The sequence below is a fragment of the Notamacropus eugenii genome, chromosome 4 (assembly GCF_028372415.1).
Source record: "Notamacropus eugenii isolate mMacEug1 chromosome 4, mMacEug1.pri_v2, whole genome shotgun sequence".
NCBI lineage: Eukaryota > Metazoa > Chordata > Mammalia > Diprotodontia > Macropodidae > Notamacropus > Notamacropus eugenii.
In genome coordinates, this window is record NC_092875.1 from 218,883,490 (window position 1) to 218,890,556 (window position 7,067).

The following is a 7,067-nucleotide window of genomic DNA, read 5'->3' on the forward strand; positions in this document are numbered from 1 at the left end:
ACCTTAAAAAAATCCTTCTAGTTGAATAGTTTAATCCCATGGAAGAGTGAAGGAGAAAAAATGACTATCATATTAGAAAAGAGTTATAAGAAAGGCAAATGTACCATGTCAATTTCAACTAGATTTCATATAAAAAAGGTTATGAAATCAATGATAATAACGGAAGCTTTGAATATATAACCTAATGCTACCACACGGTGTCCCTCTAACTTAAGGAATTAAGGACTGAAATAGTAAAACCTTTTGTGTTACAATGGGAAAATCTCTGAATCCTAAATTGTCTATAGATCAAATTTTTGAAGGCATACTAGAAGATGCTTCACTAATAAGATGCTTGTATCATTTAGAAAACTGTTACAAAAACAAATGCTATTGTTTTCATCTTTTGGTAGCATTCACAAATTTTAAAACTCTTAAAATAAATCTTAGGTTATAATAAAAGTGTTCTTTAAATGTTGTAGTCATTCTACAAATTGGAAAACTTGGGATGGAAAACCACCTTTATAAGATCTGTTTCCTTATGTATGAATAGTTTTATATCTCTTCTTCCTCAGTGGAATATGCATTCTTTCTCTAATTAAAATAATTGATTAATCTAAATATTCCTACCATTATTTTTATAAAAAGACTAGTGAGTTTCATCTCCCATTCTTAGAAATTACATTTCTGTGGATGGCTATATGTAATTTTGAAAACTGATAGAATTTATATTACAAAGATAAAAGAAATTCAGTTGAAACTGAAGAGAAAACCATGTAGGAAAAGTATTTTCTTGTTGGGTAAAAATAAAAATAAATCCCTTATAAATTTATTTATTAGTGATAACAAGATAGTTCCCTCAAATGATCATTACCTCTGCATAACTCTCTCTCCTTAGAGTAGATTAGAAAAATCAATAAGATTAGATCAAGAAATTTTAATGATTACATCTTTTTTTATTATTTTATTTTAGACTTAAATACCAGAGTAAAAATACAGAATAGAGAAGAGAAACAGAAACATATCATAAACTTAAATATTGGAACTTAAATATAAAGTAAGAAAGAAAAAAAAGCATGTCATGTGCACAGCAGAACATGAGAGGATTCAAAATATGTAACAATAAATTGACATTTCAAGAAAGCCTGTATGATAAATACTATGTGTTGTGTTGAGAGCTGTCCAGCTTTTCTTTGCTTCCTTGCAAATCTCCTTTTGTTCTCTGCTGTGCACTTTTCACTTTGTTGTTTTTTCTCCTCCCTGCCAGGCTACAATTCAGTGCAGATATATTTCTCTAGAGCTATAGATATATGCATACATATATAGATACATATTTTCCCAAATTCTGCTCTTGATCTTTGTTTTTATGTTTGTACATATGTCTTGTTTCTTAACCCTCCTGCCTTCTCTACTTTACTTCCATCAGCTACCTCTCCCTCCTGTTACTTGGTTACCCACCACCAAGAATACCTCCTCTATCCACCCATTCCCATAAATTTAAAAACCTTTCTATTGCCCCTTATAAAGGGCTATAAAGAAACCTTCCCTATAAAGATCCCTCCCTTATCCTCTCCCTGCTCCCTATCCCTTTAGCATTTTATTTCTTCTGAATTTAGAAGACTTTTATCCTCTTCTAAATATACATGTATCATTGTCTCTTAAGCCCATTCCTGTTGAAAGCAGGTTATCAGAACTATCAGCCCTCATCCCCCATCTAATTCCTCTATATTAATTCTTCCTCTTGCACCTCATTTATATAAAACAATTACCCTTTTTCTCTATTCCTAAATGGTTTTACTTTTTAAATTCATATCATACTCAGGTTTACCCCAATCTTTCTTATGAGCTATCCAATTATTAATAAAAATCTTGGACATATATTTTGCATTTTACTTATATAAAATGTAAATGGTCTGTCCTTATTGAATCCCTTGTAACTTGTCTTTGGTATGTGTCTTATGTTTCTCTTGACTCTTGCATGTCAAATCATCTATTAAGTTCAGGTTTATTTTTTAACAAAGTCTTAAAAGCCTAACAGTTGATCAAATGTCCTTTTTTTCATTCATGATTATGCTTAACTTTGCTGAGTATGATGTTTTCGGTTAGAGCCCCAGTTCTTTTGCTCTTCAATATATAGCGTTCCAAGACCTGAAGTCCTTTAATGTCTCCACTGCTAGGTCTTGTGTGATTCTAATTGTGGCATCATCATATTTAAATTGTTTCATTCTTGTTGCTTTTTAATTTTTTTTTATCCTTACACTAGTGGTTTCCTATGAGTTTTCCTCATAAGATCTCTTTTAAGTGGTCATCAATGGATTTTTTTTTCTACTTCCCCCCCTTATTCTAATGCCTCAGGATAATTTTCTTTAATTATTTCTTGTATTTTTGTATCAAACTTCTTTTTTTGATGATAGAAAACACTTAAGTCCAATTATTTTTATGTTTTCTCATCTTGATCTAGTCTCCAGATCGTTTGCTTTTATGCTTCACTCTCTCTTTTATTTTTTTCATTATTCATATTTTGTTTAATTATTTCTTGATCTCTTACAATTTTGCTGGCTTCACCTTACCCGATTCTGATTTTCAAGGTCTCATTTTATTCCTTAAGATTCTAGATCTCCTTTTCTAATTTGTTGACTTTTCTTTCATAATCTTCTTGTTTTTCTTGGATTATTCTTTTCTTTACTTTTTCTTCCACCTCTGTGATATGATTTTTAAAGTTTATTTTTTTAAGATCTATGAATTCTTTTTGGGCAGGTGACCATTTGATGTCACTCTTTAAGGCAGAAGGGTTTTTGTTTTTTTTTAACTTCAATATCCTCCTCTGAAGATGAACTCCAGTCTTCTCTATCCCCGCAATAGCTTTCTATGGTTGGATTATTTCTCCTTTGTCTGTGCATTTTTTTGTGGTAATAGCTTAATTTTTGTAATCACCTCTAGCCCTGGTGCTTCTTGCCCCAGATCTTCAGTTCTCCCCTCTATATTGGAACCAAAGCCAAACCTTCAACTTTCTGTAAATGCCCACAGCCAGGGCCTTTCTGCCACACTGCTTCCATACTCCCCTGCTCTGTGCTCTTTCCTTCTTGCTCCCTTCTCTCTTCACAGCACAGTGGGGTCTAGTGTTCCTTGTTAGCAGAGGTTCTCTTGATCTTCCTGGGCTCAGACACCCAATTCACCTCACTATCACATGGGAAAAAGTTCCTGTGACTGGGACTGAGGTAGCCTCTCAAAACAATTAACCTCAGGGTTTGTCACTTGCTATTAAAGCAGATTCTAGCCTGCACGTGTTTGCTATTCCTAGGGACCAAACCTTGTCCCGGGATTTTTCTTCTGACCTTCTCAAATTGTCCCAGAAAGACCCCTGTTGTGCCCCTATTGTTATTTATTTTTACCTGCACTTTGTTTGCCCTAAGGTGCTATTTTCTCTTTTTTGTGGGGGGAAATCTTGAGAGCTTGGAAATTTCTGACTCTGCCATCTTCCCAGAATACTCTCTGGTTACATCGTTAATACAATCTTTTAAAATTAATCTCATAGGAATTTTCCAACAATGAAATAATTTAGAAATTTAAGGTAACAAATGACTATGATTTTGAGGACATCTTAAGGAAGACAATTGTAGAAAAATGTGCCAAAAAATAAATGCCCATTCTCTGATATATTACCAAAAAAGTAACGTTACAAATTAAATATTAGTTTAAAAAAAACCCTACATAATGCATAGAAGTGCATATGTGAAAAACAGAAGGTATTTTTGTAACTGTTTGGAGTTGGGAAGCAAATAAGTATAACCAGCAGGTGGCAGTGTCTGGCAAATTTGGTTATATATGTGATGGGTTTCCATCCCTCCCAAATCATACTTTCCCCCTTACACTTGACTTCCCAGGGAAATTCTCTTTAGTAAGTTCATACACCTACTATTCCCTTCTCCACTCCACTGGCTTCCCTGAGGAGCCTGCTGGTGTACATCAGCTAAATCTTGCTTACTCATGACTCACAGATTAGAGGTCATGTAATGTCCAGCGTAATCTACCCTTCCTCAACTTCAAGCACAATCCAAACTGTATGAGAAAAAAACTCTTTGTTATTTTGGTTATTGTCTTTTCTCAAAAACCAAACCAGCTCATTCCTTGCATCTACTTCAATCTTCCTTCCTGCCACAAAACTATGCATTTTTATCTCCTTCAGACATATTTTTTGCTTATGACTTGGGATCTTTTCCTAATTCCACATGAAACACTGGTGGGCCTTATTGCAGAGGGTAAAGCTGGCCAACCAGTACTTTTTTTCTTTCTGCTCCCTCCTCCCTTTTAGATAGGGGTAGGACTAAATCTTTCCAAGGCCTTTCCTGTCTCCTTCCTGGCAGATCATTTAGAATGTAGTCTGCTCTACAGTAACCTCTTCTTCTTGTATCTTTTGTCTCTGGAGATGTAATTAGTCACATCCTATTACAACAATTAGCTCACTTTTTAAGACCAGAAGCCAAAATGTGTTAGATGTTTGGGAACATAAAAATGTATATATGTGTATATGTGCACATACACTTGTTTGTAAACATAGTTATATCTACATACGTACACACACATATACATGTACATACACATACATACACACACACACACACACACACACACACACCCCATTTCCACCCATATAATTTGCAATCTATAGGTGTGAAAACAATAGTGTGCTGGTAAAGGTTCAACACATGGTCATGGGAAGAAAAGTGCATTTATGTATGTTTGTAAGTATTATGTATTTTATGCATATATATGTGTGTGTTTATACATATGTTTATATATACATATATACACACATAAGTTTATTACTAATTTTAATAAAAAAGATGTGTAATGTACATTTTACAAATAGTAACATATGATACATTTCTCTGCAAAATCCATATAGCCAGTTGATTCCTACAAAATACTTTCCTTGATTTTTGCACACCTCTTGTATCCATAATCAATCTGTGGTTTCAATTTAAACACAATGTGACAAATGGAGTTGCATACCAACCTGTTAACTTTTCCCCATAAATCTATTGTCATTTAATCTGATATTAATCTATTGTTTAACTATTTCTCATTCTCATACAAATTGCATTCATTAAATTGAAACATCATTGAGCTTCAAAAGTACTGATTGCATGAGTATTCTTTGAACCTTTGTGTGATTCTTCATTACTATCTATAAAATCCCCCCAAATCATTCCAAATCAATTTGATATTTTAAAACTTCACTTATATAATATGTATCTATGTATAAGTGCATATATATACACACATGTAAATATATGTGCATATATACACACATGTAAATGTGTGTGTATATATATACATACATATGCAAATCCATGGTGAAATTAGTTGTTCCATGTAAGGCCAATTTAATGGTTCTAATGAATGTAAATAATTTAAAAAGCTTTCCTCATTTATCCTATTGAATAAAATACATAAATTCTTGTGTCAAATTTTATTTTCTACTAACATTCCTGGGAAAAACATTAAATGTATTGTTTTTATTAAGTAGAATGTCCTTAATCTTTCATGACTTAATGGAATCTTTAACCTGAGATTTATACTTTCCAGTACCAATCTTTAAATTTTCCAGAGCTCTTATAATGTGTTTGATTATTTGGGGGAGGAGGGGGAGTGTTCCCATGCTTATTGAAAACAAGGCAAAAGCAAACATTAAACCGCTCCTCTTGGTGTTTTGAAGTTCATCCCAACTATGGGCTGGGTACCTTGCAGGTTGGATAAAGTGCCAAAGTCCAGGAGTTTCAACATTTTTTTGGTATCAAGGTCCACTTCAATGATTTCCTGATCCAAAGCAGAGACCTCAGGGACATAGTTATCCCTCCTTTCTCCTTCTTCTTCCTGCAGTTTGATGGAGATACTTCTCACAGGGCCTCTCTGAATCTGCTTCATCAGATGAGTAACATATCCTGCGATCCTGTTGCGGAGTTTCTTACTGGGAATGATGGCAATCTCCTCGCACACGCTCTTGTTGGTGTGGAAGTCATTGCCCAGGCGCGTGTAGTACTTTTCGATGATGACTCACACCACCTTCTTCATCGTCTTGGTGCGAACTGCGACCCATGTTGGCTCTGGAAGGTGAAGGGCTGTTTGATTATTTCTTGAATTTTTAAAATTTTATTTGGTCATCTTGACTGCAGTGCAGTTGAAAGAAATGAAAATTCTTTAAAAATGTCACTCATTAAAGGAAAATCCTGAAAGAATGTTATCTAATCTCTTTGTCAAACTAGAATAAAAACGTGTGTGTGTATGTATTACCCAAGATACGTATACCATACAGCAGTAGCAGCTCTTAAACTACATGCCACCCATCTCTATCTCAATTTTAACAATTTCATTTTCAAGTCTTTAGGCTATAGTTTCTAATTCAATTTGTTTTTATTATATTGGTAATAACTAGAATAATTTTGTTCAAGAAATATTTTAGATGATTAATCTGTTTTATATCACATATTGAACATTGAAATCAATGACTTTGTGCCAAATTATGATTTTTTAAAAAATTATAACAACTTCATATTATTCCAGTCAGACTTTTTCCCCAGAATTGTTTTAGCAACATCAGGATAAAATGCAATTGAGTTTGCTTTCAAATATTCATTATTAAAGTCACAGTCATTGAAAATAGACAATAGCATATTCAAAATATGTTCTGTTGTGTTTGATATCAAGCATTTTAAAGCAAAAAAAAATAATGTAAGTAATGCAATAGCTGATTTAACTGTGCATTGTGTTTTACAACTAGCTCACATTATTCCAGAAAATTTTGCCATTGCTACATGATGCCTCCAGGAAACCATTGCATTAAAGTACTAAGCACAGTTAAGTATAATAGCTAACATTATGTAAGTTCTTTTAAAGAGTTATAAAGTCCATGTAGTTCCTATTTTATGGAGCTTATATGAGATAAATGGTATTAATAGAATTATAGTATCTCAGAGCCCTCAGGGAAATTCCTAAAATTCGGAAAGAAGTTTTAGCTCTCTACCCTTATTTAAATTATGCATATCTCTAACCCCTACTCTCCATGTTTCAGGCAAAAATCAGGATAC

At 33.4% G+C, this 7,067-nt stretch overlaps 1 pseudogene; it reads right to left on the bottom strand.

Moving 5' to 3' along the window:
- Nucleotides 1–5,579: 5,579 nt before the first annotated feature.
- On the bottom strand, nt 5,580–6,788 carry LOC140502427 (small ribosomal subunit protein eS17-like; annotated as a pseudogene).
- Nucleotides 6,789–7,067: the final 279 nt, after the last annotated feature.